This window comes from Microcaecilia unicolor, chromosome 7, assembly GCF_901765095.1.
Source record: "Microcaecilia unicolor chromosome 7, aMicUni1.1, whole genome shotgun sequence".
In the NCBI taxonomy this organism is placed as follows: Eukaryota; Metazoa; Chordata; class Amphibia; order Gymnophiona; family Siphonopidae; genus Microcaecilia; species Microcaecilia unicolor.
The window spans coordinates 52,728,407-52,754,806 of record NC_044037.1 but is presented as its reverse complement, the minus strand read 5'-3'; the positions used below and the strand labels follow the sequence as shown (position 1 = coordinate 52,754,806).

The 26,400-nt window shown below is 42.0% G+C and overlaps 1 protein-coding gene across 4 annotated transcripts in view; it reads right to left on the bottom strand.

The window, feature by feature from the left end:
* LPAR4 (lysophosphatidic acid receptor 4) overlaps positions 1-26,400 on the bottom strand; it is an 82,602-nt gene that overhangs the window by 6,926 nt on the left and 49,276 nt on the right. The window contains exon 1 of one of the 4 annotated variants that reach the window (XM_030210155.1): positions 9,819-9,894. The exons of the other annotated variants lie outside the window; for them this stretch is intronic. The gene's annotated coding sequence lies outside the window, so the exon portion shown is untranslated. Of the gene's footprint in view, positions 1-9,818; positions 9,895-26,400 lie in introns of those variants that run through there. 4 annotated transcript variants of the gene reach the window in all.

The window sequence follows — 26,400 nt, the reverse complement described above, 5'->3', positions numbered from 1 at the left end:
CCGACATTGCTGCGCTGGGAATCGCTAGTGTGATTTGGTAAAAAAGAGGCCTTTAATGATTAGTTTGTGGAAAGGAGGAGGGGGATCAAGAATAAGGGGAGAGGATGATTAATTAGCATGGGATTACAATATTGGCTACAGGGAAGAAATGAATAAGGAGAAGGAGAACGGATCTCACAAATGGGGTGGAGAAAGAAGAATGGGGGAAGGATTTGAGATGGAGGGAAATGAATGAAGCACTGGAAATGGAAAAAAAGGGATGAAAAGGGAGGGCATACAGATTTTCTGTCTTACACACACACTCTACTGTATACTGTGAAAGGCACCAATGATGTCCTCTCTCAGAGTGGACACAGAAGGGGGCTCTGCATCCTTTTGCTCCATGCCAAGCCTAGAACAGATAAAAAGAATGACATTCTCCCTTTAAGAATTCTCAGATATGGGACCTGTGAGGGAAAGAGAGGGTTATTGATTTTTTTTTTTTTAAAGGGGTGGAGGCCAAGCATCCTTATAGGTGTGGAGTTAAGTAGGGGGAGAGGTTTAGAGCCTTGAGAACTTTAAAAGCACTCTCTAGGGTGAAGCACCTAGAAGGGGAACTGGAAGAGAAGGAAGGAGTCCTACTTACAACTACAGATAGATGGATTGAACAGGCTGACCATCCCAGGGCATGAACACCTGAGTAAGGAAGAGGGGATTACCTTAATGGGCTTTTGAGTGAGAGTGTTACAATTCTCTTTGGAGGGAAGAATTTTTTGTTTTTGGAACTAAGATTAACAGCCAGAGGTGAAAGACAGGAATATAAGGTTATGGTGGAGTACTATCCTGTGCAAGGGGTGGAGGCTGTTTAACTGAATTTCTAGTACTTCAGAGAAAGAGCTCAGTTCAATGTTGCAATATGGAAGAGAATCATATTAAAGGAGAATTACTCCCACAGAGTGAATTGGAGGAGGCTAAGTACAGGGCTGATTTGTATAAAGCTAGGCCATGAAGACAGCCTAATTTGCATATTGCCACAACCCCTCTAAACCAAGTATGTTCTATTACATGGGAAGAGCCTGAATGCTTTAGAAGTACCAAAGCCAGTGTTTTGTCTAAGGAAAGTGGGTGCTAGGAGGAATGAATGCTTGAACAAGGGTATTTGGAAAAGTCACCCTGAGAGTGAGGAGGTCCAGCACAAAGGACTACTGGAATTATGCCAAATGCTGAACTGTTTCTGAGTTCTTTTGTTAGAGGCAATTCTTCCAGTATTGAGCTGGCAGAAGTCAGTGGGTTTTTTTTTTTTAAATGTTGATCATCGCTGGCTAAATTATCTCATGATATTTAGTGCTGGCCATGTCCAGGCACTAGCATTGAATATTGGAGAATAATTTGGGCTGCGCAGGCTGCTAGAGCCTATGCAGGTCTGGCTAATATTCAGCCAGGGCTGCATAAGAATTATGTGGCCCTGGGTGAATATCAGGCCGGGGCTGCGTAAAGTTTTCTTTTTTTGTATTTCTTAAAAAAAAAAAAAAAGGTCTTGAGCCCTATCTTGCCCTCCCTGCCAATGTCCCCTTCCTTCCCTCCCCCCCCAGTCCACATTAAGACACCACTCCCCTGCAAGACACCCTGACCCCCCCCCCAATTGTGAATGTAAGCCCCCAGGCTTACCTACATCCCTGGTGGTCCAGCAGGGTCATTGGGGGTAGGTCTGCAGCCTCCTCGTTCTTGCCCCTTGCGGCGTATCTGTAAAAGGGTTGTTGTTGTGGTGTATAGTTGGGTACAGTAGGTTTTTCTTGGGTTTTGAAGGGCTCACTATACAATATAAAGGGGTAATGGTGAGATATATACCTAGGACCTTTTGAGTGAAGTCCACTTCAGTGCCCCCTTGGGCAATGTACTGCTGGGATGCTTATGTGCCCAGTCTAATAGGAAAGCTGGCTCCTCCTACATCCCAATGGCTGGAGTTTATGTGCTTTTTACTTGGATTTTTTTTTTTACGGTTCAAAAAGCTAGATGTACTAAGCACATCATCATCTAGGAAATGGTTATTTTCAAAGAAGATAGACAGACATTTTTCTGGTTTGAAAGTAGTGACTTTCACTACTTGATTTTTGGATGTTTTCAGCAAAATGTCTAAAGTCAGATTTAGATGTCATATTGAAAATGCCCATCTATATATTCCGTGTATACATCCCCTTTCACATTTAGTCTTATATACTGTGGTGAGGAAACCTAGGTAGGCGTAAAGAAGTATCTACCTAAAAAGAAAATTCCCTGCAGAAAAGAGATCCTACCAAAAACCCAGGGATGGAATAGTATTGAAGGCCCATCTGCACAAGCAGATCCTGAGATGATTAGAACGCTTTCATTATATAAAAGGGAACTACGTACCCATGAGAATGAATCATACCAGTACCCATTCCCTTGAAGCTATACCAGTTTGCTACCTTGCTCCTATCCATTCAGAGAGGCCAGGGGTATGTTTGACCAATACACTCTAAGGTGATGCTGACTGGTGATGATGAGAGGGAACCTGAACCCATGGAGTTAGAAATTAGTGAAAGTTACCGAGAACCCTTGAAAGAAGAAGAAGTGGAGGTGTTGGAGGACTTGCAGATTAGTGCATAAAAGATAGAAACCAAGAAAATCCTTTCTAGTTCATTTGCATATGAATGAAAAATCTCCCAACATAGAAGGGAAGTTTTCCTGTTGAGGCTAAGTCTATGGAACTGTGAAAAGACTTTATTACTAAGTGGCAAAGCTGTAGAATTGGACTGTTAAAAAAATGCTAACTGATATCTGATTTGATTGTTTCATCTTAATCTTAAGAAGGATTGTTACGGTCTGGAAACCAGTTAAGATAGATAGGTAGGTAGGTAGGTTGGGAGTAAGTAGTTCTTAATACAGATGGCTGAGCCAATGCTGGAGGACTTACCGCATTTCACAAACAAAGAACACACACATATGGGTCAGTGAGTCTGCTGGATTGAATGTGAAAGACCAATATAGTACTTGGCTTCAGGAACATGAACAACAGCAAGTAGATTCAGGCATAATGATTATTTACAACACCAGATGGTAAAGTAGTAGGTTCTAAAGTCTCAACCATGCCATCTAATTACACATATATATCACCCACAGTCTTCTTTTATATCAAAAACACAATAGCATCTCATCAGTCATATCCTTTATGCCAAACAGAGCTCACCATATAACTGGTTATACATGAAATGACAACACAACTGGGCCAGCTTTTGGAAGTCCTGGGAAAGTGGGAAAGAAATGAGTATTCTAAGGAAAAACACAAGAGAATTCATAAAGTTGAATGACCATCAGAACTGCTCCTTACCATATACAGCCATATGGTGAGGAATAATTCCAAGAATAACATGTATAGAATGTTTGTACGTTTGGGAAGCTTGCCAGGTGCCCTTGGCCTGGATTGGCCGCTGTCATGGACAGGATGCTGGGCTCGATGGACCCTTGGTCTTTTCCCAGTGTGGCATTACTTATGTACTTATATATGTAACACACCAAAGCAGCAATGTGGAAGATGGCAAAGTGATGCTGAGTGAATGAACAAAATGACATAACAGTCATACAATGTCCTCACGTTTATATGAGCATGCAAACATTACAGCAGCAAGGAAAAATATCTGGCAGCAAAAAACCTACAAAGAGCACAGTGAAGATGACTCGAAGAAAGGGTCTTAAGGTGGTGTATGAACAGTCCAATTATAAGTCTAAATCAATGAAATAACTCAAAGAGACTTGACACGGCCATGTTTCAGCCAATTGGCCTACCTCAGGAGTATTTATATTCTAAATAAAAACATATAAAACATGGTTTATACATATACAGTCAAGGAAAACTAAAAAAGACACAACCAAATAATGTATGTACACAAAAAAATATATATAAAATTAAAAATACAAGATGCAAGGATAAAAAATGCAGCATGATATAAAATACATAGAAAGACAATGCATAATATAAATCTGCATAATATTACTTGGGCACAAAAATAACTAGCAATTGGTATTAAAAAATAGTTATCTATGTTGATAGTCCCATCCTAACATTCAAAATCCTTAAAATAAACAAATATAAAAATGAATATTCAAAACGCACATAAAAATGGATATAAAGGAAGTATGTAAACTCTAACTGTTAACAAGAGCAAGTCTCTGTGTTGAGTCTCTTTGAGTTATTTCATTGATTTGGACATCAATAAATTGGACTGTTGATACATCGTCTTAAGACCCTTTCTTCGAGTCATCTTCGCTGTGCTCTTTGTGCGTTTGTACTTGCTGCTAAGATTTTGTTCTTCTGTGTTCACGTTGAGATAAAAACCTACAACACTGTCCTTGTGAGTTGAGGAAACTGTCCCTTCATCAGTCACCACCAGGACCATCTTACCTCCACTACTACCTTTGCCATCAGTTTGGAGGGATATTGTTCTCCCTGCCTACTCAATGTACGACCAATGTGGAATAATAAACCTCAGGCACATTATAATGAATCTGCTATTGCACTATGCATATCAGGTAAAGATCAGTCTAATTATCTGATTAGCAGGGTTTTGTGTGAATTTCAGAGAAGCAAGGCCTTTGAGATTATTTATTTTTATTGTTTGAATAGAATTTGAACATTTTTTTAACTAGGCTGAAAAGTATCACTTTGCTGCATGTTTGTTGATGTTCCAAATGTGGGACTGAATCATACGGCACATATTTAAGTTGAGGGGATCCCAGATAAAATAATTTAAACAAAAATCAGATTTTTTCTTGACTCAACTCATGCCATCTGACCGATGTGCAATAGTAAAATGACTTTCCCGAAGGTGGAAAAGGCTCATTTTGCTTGCTTCCCATATTCTTTGTAAGAAACACCAGAGATTTGATCCTTGTAACAGAGATGCATCTGGTGTGTTCATCATACAAACCACTTTTATGTAAACTTTAATATTTTTGCTTATTTTGATTTGTATGTATAAAAATCAAAAGAAAAAGACATTAAAAACTATTTTGTATGTACTAATGTAAATCCCTTACTTCTAAATGATTACTTCTCTTAGATGCATCTTTATTTATTTATTTGGATTTATTTACCACCTTTTCAAAAGAATTCTCTCAAGGCGGTATACAGTAAGACTAAATCAAACATAAGCAACCGACAATTACAGCAGTAAAAATATTCCAATAACAGCACAAAGTATGGCATAGTATACTACTTACAATGTCAACACAATACGTTATAGAACATTTTAATAGACAGTGAAGGGTATAAGCAAAGATGGAACATATAGGGCCCCTTTTATCAAGCTGTGGCAAAAGGGGACCTGCGCTGGTGTTGATGCGTGTTTTTGACATGCGCCAAGGTCCCCTTTTACTACAGCGGGTAAAAGGTAGGTCTCTCTTTTCTTAAGGAAATGGACATGCGGCAAGTGAAGCACTTGCCATGCGGCTATTTATGGGGGTGGGGTGGGGAGCCCTTACCACCACCTAACCCGGTGGTATCCGAGCAGTGCTACTGACGGGTACGCACCGGTGCTACAAAGTAAAAATATTTTTGTAGCGCCAGATCTGATGGTACGCTGGGGGTGGGAACTACTAAGCCCGCTTACCGCCGCTTTGTAAAAGGGACTCATAGATAGGTAACAGAGTAAGAGGAGTTAGAAAATAAGGTGACTAATTTAAAGACAGTTGCACATGAGGTCAGAGAGATGATGAAATGTTATCTCAGCTAGGGTAGGAGTGGATAAACATGTCCTGCTGCAGTGTGGGCAGCCTGCGTCACTCCTTGTGTGTGTGCAAGACTAAGAAGTTAGCTAATTGAATTAAAGGTCCGGTTGAACAGCCAACCTTTCATCTGCATCCTGAAATAGAGATAGTCTAGTGTTAAGCGAAGCCTTCCAGGGAGTGCATTCCAGAGCGTGTGTGCTACTCCGGAGAAGACATCATTTAATGTCTTTTGGAGAGGGTGTGTTAGGACCCCTTGGGAGGCCCTTACTGTCCATGGAAGTGTGTAGAGGGTTGTCCTGGGCCATTTCCTTTAAGGGCCTTGAAGATCAGACATAGAGTTTTAAATGTAGCCCTGTATTGTACTGGTAGCCAGTGAAGTTTTTGCAAAAATGGTGTGATGTGATCACATCGCTTGCAACCTTCTGTGAGTCTTGCTGCAGCATTCTGAATCAATTGGAGCTGGTGCAGACCCTTTGCAGTCAGACCATTGTAGAGTGCATTGCAGTAATCCAGTCTTGATGTTATCATGGCATGCACAACTGGGATAAGATTTTCCTTCTTGATATAAGAAGAAAAGCAGAGTAGTTGTCGTAAATAGTAGAATCAGCTGTTGAAGGTTGCTTGGACTTGGGGAATCAGAGTAAGTGTTGAATCTAACTGTATTCCAAGGTTCCTGACTTGTGATTTGAGGGGGACCTTGTACTTCCCAAAATACATTTTGATGTCAGGTACGTATCCACTTGTGTTTGGGACCCAGAGAAGCTTGGTTTTATTTGGGTTCAGGCAAAGTTTGTTGTGTTTAGCTCATTCTTGAATTGATGTTAGACAGGTAATCAATTTATTCAGGTCTGTAGGTAAATCAGGTTCAGTGGGTATGAGTAGCTGCACATCATCTGCATAGATGTAGAATTGAGTGTCCATAGACCTAATCAGTTCGGCTAGTGGCTTCAGATAGATATTGTAAAGAATAGGTGATAGTATCAATGCTTATGGTACCCCACAGGCCAGTGCCCATGGTGGCGATGAGGTGCTGCCAAATATTATGGATTGTTGCCTGTCTGAAGATAGGATCTGAACCATGCAAGTACTTGTTTCATTGATACCTGTTTCTGCCAGTCATGCTTGCATGATATCATGATCCACAGTGTCAAAAGTTGCTGAGAAATCTAGCAGTACTAACATCGAGGCAAATCCCCCATCTCTGTTTCTGTGAAGATCATCTAGTAGGGATATGAGGACCGTTTCTGTTCCATAACCGGGTCTGAATCCAGATTGGCATAGATCTAGCCAGTTTCTCTCTTTTAGCCAATCACTGAGTTGAACACAGACTGTCTGTTCTATGAGTTTCCCTAGAAATGGGATGTTGGATACTGGCCGGTAATTTTATAGTTTGTCATGGTCAAGGCTGTTTTGCTCTTTTCAATGCTGTTGGTAATTGCCCATTAGAAAGAGAGGCGGTCACAATTTTATGGCACCTTTTATGAGGCCCATACTTGCCTGCTGCACTATCTTTGATGGGCAGAGGTCGAGGGAGCAGATAGTTGGTCGAAGGTCTCTTATGATTTTGTCAAGGCTCTTCTCTGTTATTCAGTTAGGAGTGTACCATATGTCTCTGTTGGGGGAGGGGGCAAGTTTATGCACTCCTGATTAACTGATTGGAGGCTGGGTGGGATTGCCTGTAAATCCTGGTGGAGACTTTTAATTTTGTTGGCAAAATATTCAGCAAAATCACTGCAGTTGAGTTTTGAATGGGAAGGCTAGTTCTGTTGTGGGAATTGCAGTAGGCTGTTTACTATACTAAACAGCTGCTTGGTTGAATTGGCAACCTGTGCAATGCATTGAGAGAAATATTGTTTTTTGGTTGCTGTTAAGACTTGGTGATACTTTGTTGTGTGCTTCCTACAGTTTAGCCTGTCTTCATCCAGGCGAGATTTCCACCATCTCCTTTCCAGTTTCTGTCCTTTCTGTTTAAGGATCCAAACTTCTGCAGAAAACCAAGAGGAAAATGTATAAGTGGAGCATAAGACCTTTTTTAGTGGTGCCATTTTCTCTAAGGTCTTGGCTAAGTGTGTATTCCAAATGTTAACCTGTTCTGACACTGTAGTTGCCTCTAGGAAATTCTCAACGGTCAGCTTTTTTTTGTCTCTGATCTCCTTCCAAACTCTGAGAGGTGCCATTTGTTTCAGATGGTCACTTAGGGAAAATGTAATTAGAAAATGGTCTGACCATGATAGGGGTGTTATTTCAATACTGCTATCCCAGAATTCTGGGATGTCAACCCCTTTGTAGAATAACAAATCTAGAATGTGACCCTTTTCATGGGTTGGAGAATTGATCATTTGTGTGAAACCTAGTGCTGTCATCGTGTCCAGAAAGGCAGCTGTGGTGGTATCTGGGGATTCGATGTATAGTTTGAAATCTCCCATGATCGCCATCCTAGGGTAATTCAGGGTACTTGAGTAATCATGTCTAGGAATTCTTGCACAGATAATGTGTTGTTATGAGGTGCTCGGTATACCATGAGTAGCCAGATTGGTTTCTCCTCTTCAAGCTGGATTAAAAGAGATTCTGATTCATTTAGTTGAAAGATAGAGATTCTGCACAGATTGATTGTATCCTGAATCAAGACTGCTAACCCTTCACCCCGCCCTTCTAGTCTTGGTTGATGTTGGATATTGAAACCTGTTGGGCATAGTTCAGCCAGTGGTAAACCCCCACTTTTATCTCGCCGTTTCAATTATTCTTAGGATGTCAAGATATTGTTCATGTATGACATCATGGATCACTGAAGATTTATTTGCAGCTGACCTGGCATTTACACATCCTATAGTTCCCAAGGGTGGTCTGGGAGTGCTGAGGGTAGCTGTAGTATGGCAATGAGATGAACTTTTAAGTACTGTTATATAGGTCTTTGACCTCTTGCACTTTTGCCTTCTCTTTGGTTGATGGGGATTTTAGTTTCCTCTCCCACACACACCACCGAACCAAGGCACATTCTTTCTGTCAGAAGCTAGTTAGGCAAATTTCACTGGGTAGCACTGCAATCCACCCTGTGGATCAGCAGTCTTACTAGTTGGCATGTTTGGGATGCTAAGAGGATTTGAGATATCACTAAGCTGATTTTAAATGTACATAAGGGTCATAAGATTAAATCATGCATTTTCTGGAAGCAATTTAATGGTTACATGTATGTCAGTGTAGCTGAGAGGAAATTATAGACCAAAGTGCGACTGAAATAAAGCTTTCTTGGAATTCAGAACACACAGTGCAGAACCTAATAACAAGGGCTTTGGGCTCATATTTCTTGTGGTGCTCTGATGTCAGACCTGGCAAAAAACATGAAAACCCACAGGGTTTTCTGGAAGAACAAAACAAAGTCCTGGGTAGGGCTTGGAACTATATCAAGAAGAGCTGCTGTAGCAACAAAGATGAAATTACATAGCAAATTGTCATAGGCATTACAAACTAATTGCAAACCAACTGGATTACATTAAAGATACTTTAAAATTCATAAATATTTCCAAATTAGTTTGAAGAGAGAAAAAAAAAAGGATAAATGGACTAGGCAAAGTAGTTGCACGTTATTTGGGTAATGGAATCATTGCTAACTGATGTATCAAATTCCCAAGGCCAAAGCTTCACAAGATTTCATAAGAAAGGGCAGATCGAGCAATGACCTCTGCATCTCTTCCTCTACAGGCTTTCCAAGTGATGTCAGATGTGGCCTGCATCTGATTGGGCCTGAACGTCCAGTCCCAAAAACAGTTGAGCTGAGAACGGATGTTTGGGCTCAATCAGATGCAAGCTAGCATCTGACATCACTTGGAAACCCTAGTCCTGCCCTCTACACCTGCACTACTTCAATCTGCACAGCCATACTCACTGGAAGGGGCCAAGATGGGAACCTTACAAGCAGCACTGCAGCCAGGAGATTAGTGCTGTCTAGCTCGGAGTGATTGCTGCTTGCTGGATTTTAATTCTGTAAGTACTATTATTATCTTTTTGTTTTTTAGTTTAAATATTTTTCAAAAAGATATCAACAGGAAGTCAAGGTAAAGAGAAATAGTTATGTAGTTAAAATAAAACCAACTCACGGATTGTAGGTATGAACTTTATAGTTTCTGGTTCTGATACCCTTGGATGCAGGTTGCTGTAGGCCTTTTCTTTGTTGTCCAGGAGAAGGGTTAGATGTAAATATAGATCCAGCTCCGAATCACAGGGCATGAGGAGAGCTATTTGTAATATGAAGGGAAGATAAAAGTTTCCTTTCTCCAGCCAAAATAAATGAAAGAAGTTCAAAGTAAAATTTAGGACTGGTGCCTCAACACAGACTGAGCAGAAGTCAGTAAAGGTTTGTGTTGTAAATAAGCAAACAGTATATTATTTAATCTAAGTTGCAGAACCTGATGTGAACCCAGCCACCCAGCCAGGCAGCCCAGCCAGTGGCAGTCTTATTTTACCAACTAATAAAGAATCTAATAAAGAATTGTACGGGAAAATGTGGGTTAGAAAGGTCATAAATAAGTAAATAAATCTACACCACCCCTTCTTGATTTGGGACTATTCGTTACCTTTTGTTGTTGTTGACACTCCCACCATCCAAAGAAGGTCTCCTGTGTCCTGCACTATTCACTCTATTTCATTTGAATTTCTGTCCAAAGAGCATTCGATGACCCTGACTTGCTTTTCATGTGCCCTGACAACTTCCCTCTCCACTCCCCACCCCCTCTTCCTGCCTTTGAACTGCAGTTCACCTATAATCTGAGGGAGCTGAGGCCCCATGCTCAAAACTCCAGCGCTGTTCTGAATAGCACCATAAAAATACCACCGGAACAGCGCAGAAGAACAATGCCCTAATGCTCAATGCTAATGAGATGCAAATATAGGCGTGTTCATAGTGTTGAGCAATAGGGAATTTGGCGGGAGGATTGTGCTTTGGTGCAAGAGGATGGAAACCTTTTGAAAAACATGGGCGTTAGTCCAAATTTTTAGAAGCCCAGCTAAAAAAAAAAAAAAAAAAGAGAGGTGGTTAGGCGTGATTTTAGTGGGCAGTAGAAGCGCATCCCAGCTTAAACCATGCTGAACGGGCTGCCTACTGATATTTAGTGGTGCTTAATGTCAGACTTATGAGTTCTTGTACCAATTGCTGAGCCCGGTACTCGGACCAGGTTCTGCTTGGCGGCTGGACAACCCCGGGTTTCACCTGCACTGACCGCCGTTCCACAGAGGTTGAGTCCCTAGGTGCGGGCGGCCTGCAGGACTTACGGCACGGAGCTGGAAGCGGGGTGATGAATGTATCGGCCAGGAAGGCAGCAGGTCAAGAGAGTAATCCAGGTACAGGCAAGTCAGTAGGCAGGCGGCAGGCAAGAGAGTAATCCAGGTACAGGCGAAAGTCAGTAGGCAGGCGGAAGGCAAGCGAGTAAACCAAGTACAGGCGAAAGTCAGTAGGCAGGCATGAGAGTAATCCAGGTACAGGCGAAAGTCAGTAGGCAGGCAGAAGGGTAATCCAAGTACAGGCAAAGTCAGCAACGAGGGACCAGTAGATAAGCAGCAGATACAGAGTTAGAAACACCTACCAAAGTAGAAGCCAAAGCATGGAGTCCAGGGAGAGCTCAGCTGATAAAGTGCTGGCGTCTGACATCAGCAGGGAGAAGGGGCACAGCCATAGTACAAGAGCAGGGGAAGGAGGAACCAGAAGACCAATAGGAGAGGAAGCCAAGCAGAGGAAGAGCAGACCCAGGTGGGTGGAAGCAAAGCAATCAAGGAGCCTGGAAGCCAGGCAGAGAGAGAGAGCAGAAACAGGTGCATGGAAACAAAGTAATTAAGGAGCCTGCAACCACAGCTCTCTGAACAAACCCAGAGAGGATACACACACATGGCTCAGGAAGGTGCCAGTCAAGTGTGCGTGTCGACAGGACCCCACGCAGCCCGAGGACGCCGCCTGCATTGAGGTAGGGGACATGACACTTAACTGGCTAGTGTTACAGAATAATGGCTCTGGCCACCTTGACACAGTCCTGGCAGTGCTACGGCAAGGAGGGGACTGAGTTGTGGCAGAGACAGAAGATGTACAAGCACTGACAATATTTAGGGCCACTTTTACGGAGCTGTTGTAAAAGGAGCCCTGCTGTAGCATCGGCACATGGATTTGTCATGCTCCAAGACAGTGGCGTAGCTACGTGGGGCCATGGGGGCCTGAGCCCCCTCAAATTTCCTCTGGGCCCCTGATTTTGCTGGCAGAGGTCCCCAATCCCCGTCAGCTGAAGCTTTTTCCAGCACCGGTCTCCGGCGCTGCTGCGTTGCCTGCCCTTTCTTCCCCCTCATGCCCTGCACGCTCCTTTTAGTGAAATTGAGCCAGAGTGAGTTTAGTGATGCATGCCTCTTCCCTGACGAAGATTATCGAAACCTGACCATGTTAGAAGAATATATAATTGGATTACATAAGAACTTTTGGATATAAAAAGAAAAAAAGTACAGAAAATAAGAATTAAGATCTTACACGGGCTGATCAATGAAGAAGTGGGCATCACCACTGTAATACTGGGGCTTCGTCCGCAGATGGTGGAGGTGGTCAAAAAATCTGATGATCCCCATTCAAGAAATAATGTGGAGTTATATATAGCAATGACTGTTTGTTGTGATCGATGCTATCTATGATTATATGAAATTAAACAGTGTTTGGGATATAGTTAGCAATTTGGAGTAAATTAATCCCCACACTAGAAAGACAAGGTTTGTTTAATTTGAGTGCTCACCTATATTTATGCACAGAGCCCCCACATCCTATAATTATGCGTACAACTCAAAGCCAAGCCACAACCTGTACCTAAATGCCCATGATCTTCCCATTTCCATATCCTCTTTTTTGGGATGCATGTTAACTTAAAGCCACACCCTGTTCCACCCCAAAACACCCATGACCCTCCCATTTCTGTGCCCCCCTCTTTTTTGAGCATGTGTAAATTTTAGGCGCAGATCCTGTGCCTAACTTTACATGCGTTGGTCCCAATTAAATTAATTAGTGCTAATAATTGCTTGTTAAAAAGCCAATTATTGGCACTAATTGGCTTGTTATTCAATTAAATTGAGCGCGCAAATTAGGAATGTGTCTAAATTTGCGTACAATTTTTGGCAACCTTTACAGAATCAGGGGGTATATGTCAAGATGGTAGCTCTTTAAATAGAATTCCAAGACTGGTCACATGACTTTTTTCCTCCAATGGCAATCCATATTAATGTTTTCAAAGGTTATGGATATAACTGGTGTTAAAAGCAGTGGGACTCCATAAATGGGACAGCTGCTTAACATGTTAAAATAACTAAATTTAAAGTCATTCAGTGGGGAAGACCCTGTACAAAAATAGCTTGACTTGTAGTAAAATAAGGGCCTCTTTTACAAAGCTGCAATACCGATTCCTGGTGTGGCAAATGAGAGGAAGCCCATTCAATTCCTATGGACTTCCTCACATTTGACGTGCAGGAATCACTAGCGCAGCTTTGTAAAAGAAGCCCTAAGTCTGAATGGTGGGAATCCAAGATGGCTGCACCTAGCTAAGTTGCTGTGAGCCTCGTTTTCCGTGCTCTACTAAAATGCCTAAACGAAGAGGGAGAACAACGAGCAGAGCTTCCCCGTTACCCCCCTCCTTACCTGGTCCGATGGATCGTTTTTTGAGGCCACAGGGAGCTACTTCAGACGGCGGAATGCAGCCAGTAGGGAACGCGGGCAATTTGGAGATTTTGGCTTCTCCTGGCTATGAAGTCACCTTGAGCCCCGCTGCGCCCACCCCCCCTCCCCAGCCGATCGGCGCGAGTTCTTTCCTTATTGAATCGACGGGGTCCACGCCGGAAGGTGGTAGGGGCCCAGAGGAACGCCGATTGGAAGCTTCATTTACATCTCAGGTTGGAACGGAGGGCAGTTTGCCCATGGAATCGCCGAGGATCGAGGGAGGAGGACCTGAGGGACTGGGTGAGACTTGTGAGCGGTTTTCTGAAAGGTTTGAATTACCTAAAGAGTTAGTAACTAAACCGAAAGAAGTCACATTAGATGCATTATGGGACTTAGTTTCTAATTTGGGACAAACCTTCCTAAAACAGACTAATGAAGTATTGCCAAAAGTAAAATCCTTGGAAATTGACTTACAAAAAAAAGATGAGCAGCTTAAAGAGTTAAATGATAAAGTGGATAAAATGGATCAAAGAATTGTGAAGATTGAAACAATACAACCTACTATGACGAAAGATTTGACAAACCTCAGACTGAAAACTGAAATTTTTGACAATTATACTAAAAGTTATAATCTGAGATTTGTTAATTTTCCTAGACTACAGAATGTTGCTCCCCTTGAGATGCTGAAACGCTATATGCGTGAAATTTTGATGATACCTGAGTCGAATTTACCACTATTAACTATGGCATATTATATTCCTGGGAAAGATTTGAACCAATTTGACAATCCGATTGATGTCTCTCTTTTGCTTCAGACTTCTGACTCTGAATTAGCAACTGCCGCCACGTTAGTGGCGACAGTTGCATTATTACCGGATAAGAACTGGATCTTTGGTTTATTTTTCCGAAATAAAGATAAGCCTTTTTTGGGCTTTAAAATATTATTATTTCCTGATGTCTCTAAAGAGACTAGAAGACGGAGGAAACAATTCTTGCTCCTTAGGCCTGAAGTTTTGCACTTGGGGGGAACCTTTTTTTTAAGGTACCCCTGCAAGTGCATAATAAGGCTTAGGGAGAAGAAATATGTTTTCACAGAACCAGCTCACGTGTCAGCACTTATTGCCTCGGTAAAAGTGGATAAGCATTAAATTATAAGATAACTCCACTTAGCAAGGTTTGCACTATCAGTCATATATTTCCTTTTGTTATACTCCCTTAGACTTCCTAATCTTGGATTTCGAATTTATGGACTTGAGTATGGGTTACCTTGAAAATGTATATTGTTTTTTTTATATATATTTTCTTAATTTTCCTTAGTAGTTATATAACTGCCTTATGTTTGCATACTTTCTTAAGCAAGATGTTTCTTGTAATAAAATGGATAAATGAATAAATATTAAAATAAAAAGAAGCCCTAAGTCATCTTAACTGTAGCCCACATTGATAAATAAGGAGGAAAGTTATCTGTGCAATGATAAATGATAAATTGGCCCAAATTACAAAGACGCACACAAATTCTTCCAACTCGTGAATAAACTATTAGATACTACTCCAGTCACTAACAACAGCAAAGACACACCAGGAGCTGATGACTTGGCGAAGTACTTCAAGGAGAAAATCATATAACTACGACTCAAAATACCTGTCAGACCCATCAATTACACTGCACTCCTAGAATGCCTAGACCCAGACCCTGGAGTTTACCCAGCAGACAGGATATGGACTGAATTCATAATACTACCGGAAGACCTTATCTCACAAACGCTTAAAAGATTCGCCAAATCTCATTGCAAATTAGATATATGCCCAAACAACCTCATGAAGTCAGCCCCTCAACAATTTATAATGGACCTAAGAAACCACGTGAACTTTATGCTACAAAATGGACTCTTCCCAATGGAGAAAAGTAACATTTTACTCACCCCCATACCCAAGGATGCAAAGAAAAACGCTAATGAACTAACGAACTACAGACCAGTAGCATCCATTCCCTTAATTACCAAAATAACAGAAGGTATGGTGACCAAACAACTTAAAGAATATCTAAACAAATTCTCAATATTACACGATTCCCAGTCAGGATTCCGCGCTAATCACAGCACTGAAACCGTACTAGTTACGCTCATGACAAAATTCAAACAATTGATAGCAAACGGGAATAACATACTACTGTTACAATTCGACATGTCAAGCGCATTTGACATGGTTGACCATGGAATATTATTACACATCCTCGAATACTTTGGCATCAGAGGCAACGTTCTCAACTGGTTTAAGGGGTTCCTAACTACACGCTCTTATCAAGTGACATCAAATTCGGCTACATCAGCTACATGGACACCTGAATGCGGTGTTCCACAGGGATCCCCTCTCTCACCGACCATATTCAACCTAATGATGACACCCTTGGCCAAACTACTACTATCGAATCAGAACTTAAACCCATATATATATACGCTGATGATGTAACGATCTTCATCCCATTCAAACAAGATCTACGGGAAATCTCCAACGAAATCAAACAAAGCCTACACATCATGAACTCCTGGGCAGATGCATTTCAGCTGAAACTTAATCCAGAAAAAACCCAATGCCTAGTACTCACTTCGCAATACAATAAGAATAAATTCACCACCATCAACACACCTAAACTAAACCTACCAGTTTCGGACACCCTAAAAATTCTTGGAGTCACCATTGATCGACACCTAACACTTGAGAATCATGCGACAAACATAACTAAAAAGATGTTTCACTCAATGTGGAAACTAAAAAGAATTAAACCATTTTTTCCAAGGTCTGTCGTCCGCAATCTGGTACAATCACTAGTACTCAGTCATCTGGATTACTGTAACTCACTATACGCTGGCTGCAAAGAACAAATACTTAAAAAAAACTCCAGACAGCCCAGAACACGGCAGCCAGATTAATATTCGGCAAATCAAAATATGAATGCGCGACACCCCTACGAGAAAAACTACACCGGCTCCCACGTAAAGAACGCATCACGTTCAAACTTTGTACCCTAGTCCATAAAATCATCCATGGAGACGCCCCAGCCTACATGTCAGACCTAATAGAACTACCACCCAGGAACGCAATAAAATCTTCTCGCACATTCCTCAATCTTCATCCTCCCAATTGTAAAGGTCTGAAATACAAATTAATGCACGCATCTACCTTTTCCTATATGAGCACGCAGCTATGGAACGCACTACCATGCAACCTGAAAACGGTCCATGAATTGACCAATTTCCGTAAACTACTGAAAACTTATCTCTTCGACAAGATATATCACAAAGATCAACACGTGTAACTGCACAATCTTTAATATATATAGGAATGTCTTATAATGTCTTTTGCTTTAATACAACCATGTACTTCACCACCATGTAACCCAAAACCATCTGTAAAACCAAATGTATATTCTCTTCTATTTCCAGTATCCACGACGAATTGTAAGCCACATTGAGCCTGCAAAGAGGTGGGATAATGTGGGATACAAATGCAATAAATAAATAAATATACAGTAGGAAATGAAATATTTTTCAAATTGTAATTATTTTTTATGTGATTGGGGCTATAGTTATCAATGTGGGCTACCATTAAGAAGTGTTATTTCAATGTTAATCCCAGTTATCAGTAATTAGGTTTCATTGCATAAAGTGGGACCTGTGCTAAAATAGCATGAGTTAGTAGTAAAATAACATGTCTTAACGGTAGTCCATGTTCAAAACTAAGCCCCTTAGTGGTAAAATATACATCTTATTCATAGCCCAAGCTGATAACTATACCCCTAAATACCCTTGCCAACTTATGTATGTGGGGAAAACTTCACAAACATTATAGATTCACTAGTAAAAAAAGGCCTGTTTCTGACACAAATGAAACGGGCGCTAGCAAGGTTTTCCTTGGCTCCCCTGCAGCCACCCATGTCCAGCGACCCTCCTCTCTCCCCTGCCCCCCCTCCAGCCACCCATGTCCAGCGACCCTTCTCTGGACATGGATCAGCTGTGAGGCATGTTTTTTTTTTCCTCCCGGGTACTGAAGTTAACATCATAATGGCTACGGTGATGTCAGCCTGATCTACGGAGTCTAGCAGACCAACTCAGAATGAGCCACGGTCCCAGGCAAGTCAGAACGTTGGAGGTGAGAATTATTATATAGGATGTGTGCCCTTAAACAAGCAAACAAAGAAGCACTGGTCATATCATACTGTATGAAATTTAAACATAATTGTATTTATTTCTCTTATTTCTAGCCTGCCAGGTAACAATAAAACATTTTTTTAAAAAATCACATATCACAAACACCACAAATTGTTCCACGGCCTCAAATTAAACATTAGGCTCCCTTTTACCAAGCTGCGGTAAAAAGGGCCCTGCACTGGCAATGGGGGCCGTCCCCACGCACCAGGGCCCTTTTTACCACAGCGGGTAAAAAGACCCCAGGCACACATGGCCGTGTGGTAAGAGAATTCTTACTACATGGCCATACCGGGTTATCGCCGTGCAAGCCATTTCTGGGGGTTTTCTTTTTTCCCCCGGAAATGGAATGCGCTCGGGGCGGGAGTACCGCCAGCAGCCGCATTGGGCCAGCAGTAGTCCTGAAAGACTGAGCGGTAAGCCCACGTTGGGCTTACCACAACTCTGTAAAAGGGCCCCCTTGATTTCTGCCACTTAAAGTGGAAATGTCTGAAAGAAAAATTATGTTTTCAATTGTTTCTAAGGGGTCCTTTCATAAAGGTGTGGGAAAAAGTGGCTTTAGTGTGCCTTTGTCCTGTGCTGAGAACGGCCGATTTCCCGTTTTTTTAATTAATTGCCACGAGTTAATAGTGTGTGGCCATTACAACAAATTAGCGTGTGAGTACTTAAAGACAAATATTTTGTAGTTGGTAAGAGCTCACAGAATAATCCAGTGCTAATTAGTGCGCAGTGCGCTAACTCATCAGTACTGGCACATCCACTCTCTGCCCCAGAAACACCCCCTCTGCCATAAAAATGAAAATATTTATAGCGCATGATTTTATTTATTTCCCACATTTTCCCACCTATTTGTAGGCTCAATGTAGCTTACACAGTACCGGAGAGGTGTTTGCAGACTTCGATGTAAACAAATACAAAGTGATATTGCGGTAAGATAAAGTTCATGTGGCACAGCCACATTAGGGAATCGTACAACAGAAGAGTTGTGTTATGTCCATTACATGCTTTAGTTTTGTTGTGTTGCAGAGATCAGGCATTTATGTTGGATTGGTAGGGTATGCCTTTTTAAACAGGTCAGTTTTTAGTTTTTTTCCCGGATGTTTAGGTGGTCGTACGTAGTTTTCAAGGCTTTTGGTAATGCGTTCCACAGTTGTGTGCTTATGTAGGAGAAACTGGATGAGTAAGTTGATTTGTATTTGAGTCCAATATAACCCAATTCCACCACATTTGGAAAGAAAGAGGTGAGTTATCCTTCCAATGATTAACAATGAGTTTAAGGGCAACAGATATTAGAAAATCAAATAGAAATTTGATGATAATCTCAGACTTCTAGCAGGACCTCCCATGGGAAGCCTTTTTAAGTTGTGATAAGCACACTTACCGCGGTTTAGTAAAAGGACCCCTAAGAGGCCCTTTTACAAAGTAGCAGTAAGCCCACCATGGGCTTACCATGTACAAATTTGGAGCTACCGCAGGCCCAACGGGGGCAGCAGCAGTAGTTCCAGCCGCAGTGCATGCCATTTCCCACACTGGGGAAAATGGAGCTCAATTTTGTGCACAGTGGTTACCCGGTGATAATCAGGCACTGCGCGCACTACCCGGTTACTGCTGGGTTAGTGTCCCCCCCCCCCCCCCATGGCCACGCAAGCCATGTATTTTGTTTTTTTACCCGCTGCAGTAAAAAGGGCCTCAGCCTGCGACAAAAACGTCCGCTGTCGTTACCACAGGGCTCTTTTTAACGCAGCTTGGTAAAAGGACTCTTAAATGTGGATAACTCTGCCAACACCCACAGAAGGTGATCTCTCCACAGGAGAAACAGAAAGTCAAATGTACAACAGTGGATCCAAACAAAGGTCCTCTCACAAGCAGTGTTTCCCAAACAAGGTCTTTATTAGAATCAATAAAATGACCCGACATGAGTCATGTTTCGGCCACAAGGGCCTGCCTCAGGGGTCTATAAATAGAAACATAAACAATCAAACCCACACATATCATAAAAAATATAAACATAAACAATCAAACATATCATAAAAAATAATAAAAATATTTGAATACATACTGAACGAATAAACACTAAATAATAATCAGAACAATATAAAATCATTAAAATATATATAATGATTGACACATACTAAAAGGAACGTACCTATAGACCTTTGGTGCAAAACAATGGTAAAACAAATGACTCACTAAAAAGGTATCTAGGACAAAACATATATAAAAATGAATTAAGATATGTCATAATAAATATAAAGTGATTATATAAAACCATATATCACCAAGGACAACCATCGTACAGAAAAAACTTGCTATAATCGTAGCCAACACACGTAACTTTTCTGGTAATGTATTCCATAAAAGAGAATTTTGATTCTTTAAACTGTTATGCAATTTATTGTCATAATCTCACTATAAGATGGATTTTTCAGCTAACCCTCCATTGCCCCATGTAAGCCGCATTGAGCCTGCCATGAGTGGGAAAGCACGGGGTACAAATGTAACAAAAAATAAATAAAAAATACTGTCACGCTGCATGGTCTCATCATTAATATTCAACAGAAACATTTTATTTGATTTTTGAGCTGTTTCAAGTGATTTTATAACAAATTTTGAAAATATTATTATGGATTGCCATTGATGGACTAAAGTTATGCCACCAGTTTTGGAATCCTATTTAAAATGCTGCCATTTTGAATTACAATATCCTTAGCTTGAAAACCAGCTAGGCTGAAATGCTGCAAGTACTACATTCCATTTTATATGTTGCTGTTACTATGTGGCAATTAATTATATTTAATTTTGTTTCTACAAAACCCCTGAGGCAGCTTGCCATGAAACACTGGCCAACAGGGATAGTATAATAAGTACTTTCATAGCTATGATCTGCTTTTCTTTGAAGCTAAGTGCAAAATTTTAATCTAGCAATTGTTTAAAGATTTCATTGTTTGGAAGAGAAATTTGTAATGACATGAAATAAAGGGGGTTTTCACCAATGATTGATTAATTACAATTAAAAATAAGATTAGCAACTGAAGAAAAGGTTTTGTGCTGAAGATTATGTAAGAATGGGTTTTTTCATGGTGTAATTGCACAATTTAGCCCACTTGTATCATAGAAACAGAGAAAAATGAAAACAAATAAAGACCGTATGATCTATCCAATCTTCCCATCCATGTCATTTACTATCCCTTCCTCTCCATTAGAAAGAAATCCTAAGTATATGTCCCAAGCTTGCTTGCTTTCAAATATGGAAGCCCTCACAGTTAAGTTGTGAGGGAGTTAACATTGGCTGAAGCCAAGGCAGCCAAGAAGGGAAAAGAAAGGGAGGGGGGGGGGGGGGGAGGGAGTAAGATTAGAATTAGGTAGAAGTTAGGTTAGCAACAGGGAAGGAGGAAGGGGATTGGGTAAAGGAAAAGGGTTAGGATTGGTGGGAAGGGAGGCGTTAAAATAAGGTGATGATTTAGCACTAAATTAGTTTAGTTAGGTAGGAGTGGGTTAAGGTTGATAATAGGGAGCTGAAGGAGGATTATTTGAAGCAATTTTTCTCAGGAAATATTGAAAAGTTACTTACCTGTGTTGGGGGAGGTTTGGTCTGTGAACTTTGCGTTAAAAAACGGCTCTTCCGGTTTCGCGAAGGTGAGAGGGTTGGGACAAGGAGCGCATGTATAATGGTGGATTTGGTGGATGGTTTGCTGATGGAAGGGCGGAAAATCGGGGTTTGAGGTGTGTGTGTTCTGGGAGGGGTGCGGGTGAGGGAAGCGAGGGTTTCACAGGCACTTCCGGTTTCGCGGAGGTGAGGGGGTTGGTGAACGAAGTGCATGAATAATGGGGGATGGGGTTGATGGTTTTATGTTAAAGGGCGGAAAATCGGGGTTTTGAAGTGTGTGTTATGTGGGGGAGGGCGGGTGAGTAAAACGCGGGATTTTGCAGGCACTTCCGGTTTCGGACAATTGCGGGGATATTATCGGAGTGAATTGGTGTAGGTGTGGGGTGGTGTAAAGGAGGGGTGACGGGTGCGTTTTGAGGTTACAGGGGCGGATAAGTGTGCAGTGTGTGGGAGCGTTGTGCTTGACGGATTAGTGGGCTGAGGGGTGCAGTGAGGTGTTTTACAGTGTTAGGAGTGGGTTTTCAGTTTGGTTGGAACGGGGTGAGATTCTTGGGGTTTTAAAGGTATATTATTAAAAAAAAAAAAAAAAAACGGGTTATATTGTAAGGCAGTTTGAATTGTGAGAAGGGTGTTGCAGGGAAGTTATAAGTGGGGTGGGGGGGGAGTTTGTATGTTGGTGGTGGTATTTGATGGTAAAGGGAAGTGTGGGGCATTATATTCATAAAGGGGGTTTGTTTTGGGGGATTTGTGGTTGGGCTGAGTTTTTGGGGAGTGTGGGAACTGGGGTACTGGATTAAGAATTAAGTGAGTGGTTAATAGGTCCAAAAAAGATGGTTAAAGGTGGGGGTAAAGCAGGTGGGAAAAAGAAACATAGTAGGACGGTGTCTGATGGAGGGAGTGCTAGAGGTAGTATGGTGAGCAGGGAGATGGCTGTTGATGGTAGAGAAGGGGTGAGTGAAGGACACCAGGTTGACATGGGGTGTCAAGTGGCTTTGCATATGGAACAGGAGAGGGGTCATAGGTTGGACACTAGTACTGCAATTCGTGATATGGCTGGTGGTATGCAGATGCGAGGTGGTGTCCCGGTGCAAAATACGATGGAGGATGATCCTTTGGAGGGACCTTCTTCTGGGAGAGCCATTGGTGAGTTGGAGGACTTGTGCGCATCTAGATATAGTAAGGGGTGGGAGGGAGGGGAAGGGCGGGACGGTGCTAGAGATAGGAGTAATAGAGAAAAAAGGGTGATGGGAAAGGGTTTGAGGAAAAAGTTGCGGAATAAAAAATTCTTGCGTAATTTGTGTCATGTTGTGAAGAGGCTGGATAGTGAGAAAAGGCAGAGGAGGGGTGGAACAGGAGACCCGATGCAGGTGTGGGAATCTTCAGATTCTTGGAATTCCTCTGAATCGTCTTCATCTTCTTCAGAAGATGGGGAAGGTGATGGGGGGAATGGGGTAAGGGGTTCGGGAGATACTCAGCGGGCAGGTATGTTGGTGGGTTCGAGGATGGGTCACACGCTATGTAATATTGCACCTTTAGATTGTTATATAACGCTAAAGTGGCAGCAGAGAATTTTAAGGGGTAAATATATAGATTTATTTGCCTTGTTGGCGCATGACAGGGATGGTAATGCAGGGAAGGATGGGGGAAAAGAAGAAGGAAAGAAAAAACGAGGTAGAGTGCCTAAGACTATTATGAATTGGTTATTAGGTTTTCATGTTTTTGCGAGTGTTCTTGGGGCTCAGAAATCGGCTCTTTATCCAGGTTTATGGTGTTATTGTGATTTAATTTTGAGAGCCTATAAAATGTATGGCGGCTGGGCCTGGGTAAATTATGATGAACAGTTTAGACGGAGTTTGGCAAAGGACAAATCTGAGAATTGGGGAATGCGTGGTGTTGATTTGTGGATTGCTAATTTTACCCCTGCGGTTAATCCTCCCTTTCGTTCGGGAGCCTCTGCTGGATTTCCCGGGTATGGTAGTGGCTCAGTGGGAAATACCGGGGGAGTGGGCAGTGTGCGATCAGGGAGTTTTGGAATGGCAGGCGGAGGAAGTGTTGGGACAAGCGGATTTGGGGGTAGGGGAAGTGGCCCCAGTAATGCTTGTTTCCAATTTAATGCAGGACGATGTAATAGGCCTGCCTGCAGATTCAGGCACTGTTGCAGTGTTTGTCAAGGATTTCACCCAGTGTTTAAATGTCCAAGAGGAGGGTTGGGGAGTAGGGGAAGGGCGGGGTGAGGTGGAGCTCCGGGCGGCCCAGGAGTGGGCTGGCAAGGCCCCTTCTCCCATTAAAGTATTGGCTTTACAGAATTGGTTGGTGCGGTATCCGCGTGGTGGGGATGCATATTTATTGTGGGTAGGTTTTTCAGAAGGTTTTCCAATTCCGTTTGACGGACCGGTGTTGGATCATAAGTGTAAGAACGCTTTATCTGTGATTCAGCATGCGGAGGTAGTTCGGAAAAAGTTGAAGAAGGAAGTGAGTCTTGGGCGAATAGCTGGACCATTTGCCGACCCACCCATACAAAATTTGGTTGTATCTCCATTGGGTGTGATACCAAAGAAAGAGCCAGGTACTTACAGATTAATTCATAATTTATCATATCCAGTAGGTTATGGTGTGAATAGTTTTATTGACCCAGAGTTGTGTACAGTGCAATATGCAAGTTTTGAGCAGGCAGTGGATTTGTTGAGGAATTTAGGAAGAGGTGCATTGATGGGAAAGGCGGACATTGAGGCAGCTTTCCGTTTATTGCCGGTGCACCCTTCAGCTTTTAGGTTGCTTGGATTTAAATTTGAAGAAAAATATTATTTTGATAAATGTATGCCGATGGGGTGTTCGATTTCTTGTAATTATTTTGAAGCATTTGCTACATTTTTACATTGGGTAGTGGAACAGGTTAGTGGTTGGAATTCTATTGTTCATTATTTGGAAGATTTTTTGTTTGGGGGTCCAGAAAATTCACTGCAGTGTGCTTCATTGATGTCAGCATTTAGAACTGTAGCAAAGGAGTTGGGTGTTCCTTTGGCTGTGGAAAAAAGTGAAGGTCCGGTGACTAAATTGGTGTTTTTGGGGATAGAGTTAGATTCGTTGAGAATGGAGTCTCGGCTGCCTAGAGAAAAGATTGCGGCTCTGTATAATGAGATTGATAGGGTCTGCACCAGGAAAAAGGTGACGTTGAGGGAGATTCAGTCTTTGTTGGGGCATTTTAATTTTGCAACAAGGGTGATTCCTATGGGACGAGTTTTTTCAAGGCGATTGGCATTGTTATCAGTGGGTTTGCGGAAGACGCATTTTAGAGTGCGTTTAACACAGGCAGTACGAGCAGATTTGCAAATCTGGAGACAATTTTTGTCAGTGTTTAATGGTATATGTGTGTGGCAAGATGTATTGGTCTCCAATGTGGATTTGCAATTATTCACTGATGCTTCAGGGGAAATTGGATTTGGGATTTATTTCGGAGGGGCTTGGTGTGCAGAAGGGTGGCCTCAATGGTGGAGAGAGATGGGTTTGTGTAGAAATATAGCTTTATTGGAATTATTTCCAATTTGGGTGGCTTTGTGTTTATGGGAGCGGAGGTTGTGTAACAGGAGGATTGCCTTGTATTCTGATAACATGGCAGTGGTATGGGCAATCAATAAGCAGTATTCGCGCTGTCCACTGTTGGTAGAGCTATTGAGATTGATTGTGTTAAAATGTTTGCAGTTGAATCTATGGTTAACAGCTCGACATGTGCCTGGGGTTTGTAATGAGATTGCTGATGCTTTATCTCGTTTACAGTTGCATCGGTTCAGAGCTTTGGCTCCATCAGCGGATTGGGAGCCTACAAGGATGTCCGAAGATTTGTGGCACAATTTTCAGGAGGTTGTGAGGCGCTGTTGATGAGAGCATTAGCTCAGAATACTTGGAAGGCATATGGAGTTGGATGGCGGCGATTCCTAGGATTCTTAGAGGACAGAGATTGGGATCTAGTATTTCCAATTGGTGAAGAGAGGGTGGTTCGACTTATTGCTTTTGCAGTAGATAGGAAATGGTCATTTGGGATGGTGTCCCAGACGATGGCTGCAATAGCATTTGTGTCTAAATTGCTGGGTTGGGCAGATCCAGCAGGGACATATTTGATTCGTAAGTTATTACGTGGTTTTTCCAGGAAAGAGGGAGAATCACGGAGGGAGACGGTGAGGAGGCCACTATTTTACGCACAGGTGGTGCAGTTATGTAAAGTATTAACAAATATTTGTTTTTCAAAATATGAAACACTGCTATTTCAGGTGGCTTTTGTGGTTGCCTTCTTTGCAGCTTGTAGAGTTGGGGAATTGGTAGTTTCCTCAAAGCGAGCGATAGGTGAAGAAGGTTTGCAAAGAAGGGATGTGGTTGTGGAGAAGGGGTTGTTGCGTTTATATTTACGCAAGTCAAAAACGGCCCAGGAAGGAAAAGGTATATGGGTTAATCTGCGAGCAGCTAAGAGTTTGGAATTTTGTCCGGTGCAATGTGCAGTGGATTACAATAAAGTACGGCCGGTGGGGGGGGGAAGCCTGGTTGGTGCATGACAATGGTATGCCTTTGACCAGGTATCAATTTGCAGCTGTTTTGAAGAAAGGTTTGAGATATATGGGTTTGGAGCCTAAGGAGTATGGGACACATTCCTTTCGAATTGGTGCTGCTTCCAGCCCAGAACGGGGGTTCGGTGGATTTAATTAAGAGGGTGGGGAGATGGCGGTCTACTAGATATAAAGGGTATATTCGGGAAGAGAATTTGAATATGTCATGCTAATTGTGTTAGTTTCTTTTGCAGATGTATTGCCTCCTGACATATGTGTATGGATCTGTGGACATTCATATGTCTTTTGGGCACACAAGCATGCTCTGGAATCAAAATGGGGATCTAATCTGGGATTAGTGGAATTTGGTATTCGAATCCGCTGGCTGGCCATCCGAGGAATGACTTGGAAGCAGCTGTTGCCAACATTACTGCAAGCTCGGCGATTTTCATCACCAGTGTTAATTTGTATTCATCTGGGGGGTAATGATTTGTGTGTGGTAAAAGGTGTTGAGTTAATTCGTTTAATGAAAACTGAATTATTGGAGGTGATGGGTTATTTTCCAGAAGCGTTGATTGTATGGTCGCATATTATTCCTCGACGGGTGTGGAAGGGGGCCATTAATCCAAAGGGTATTGAGCGTTTGAGACGTAGGGTGAATTG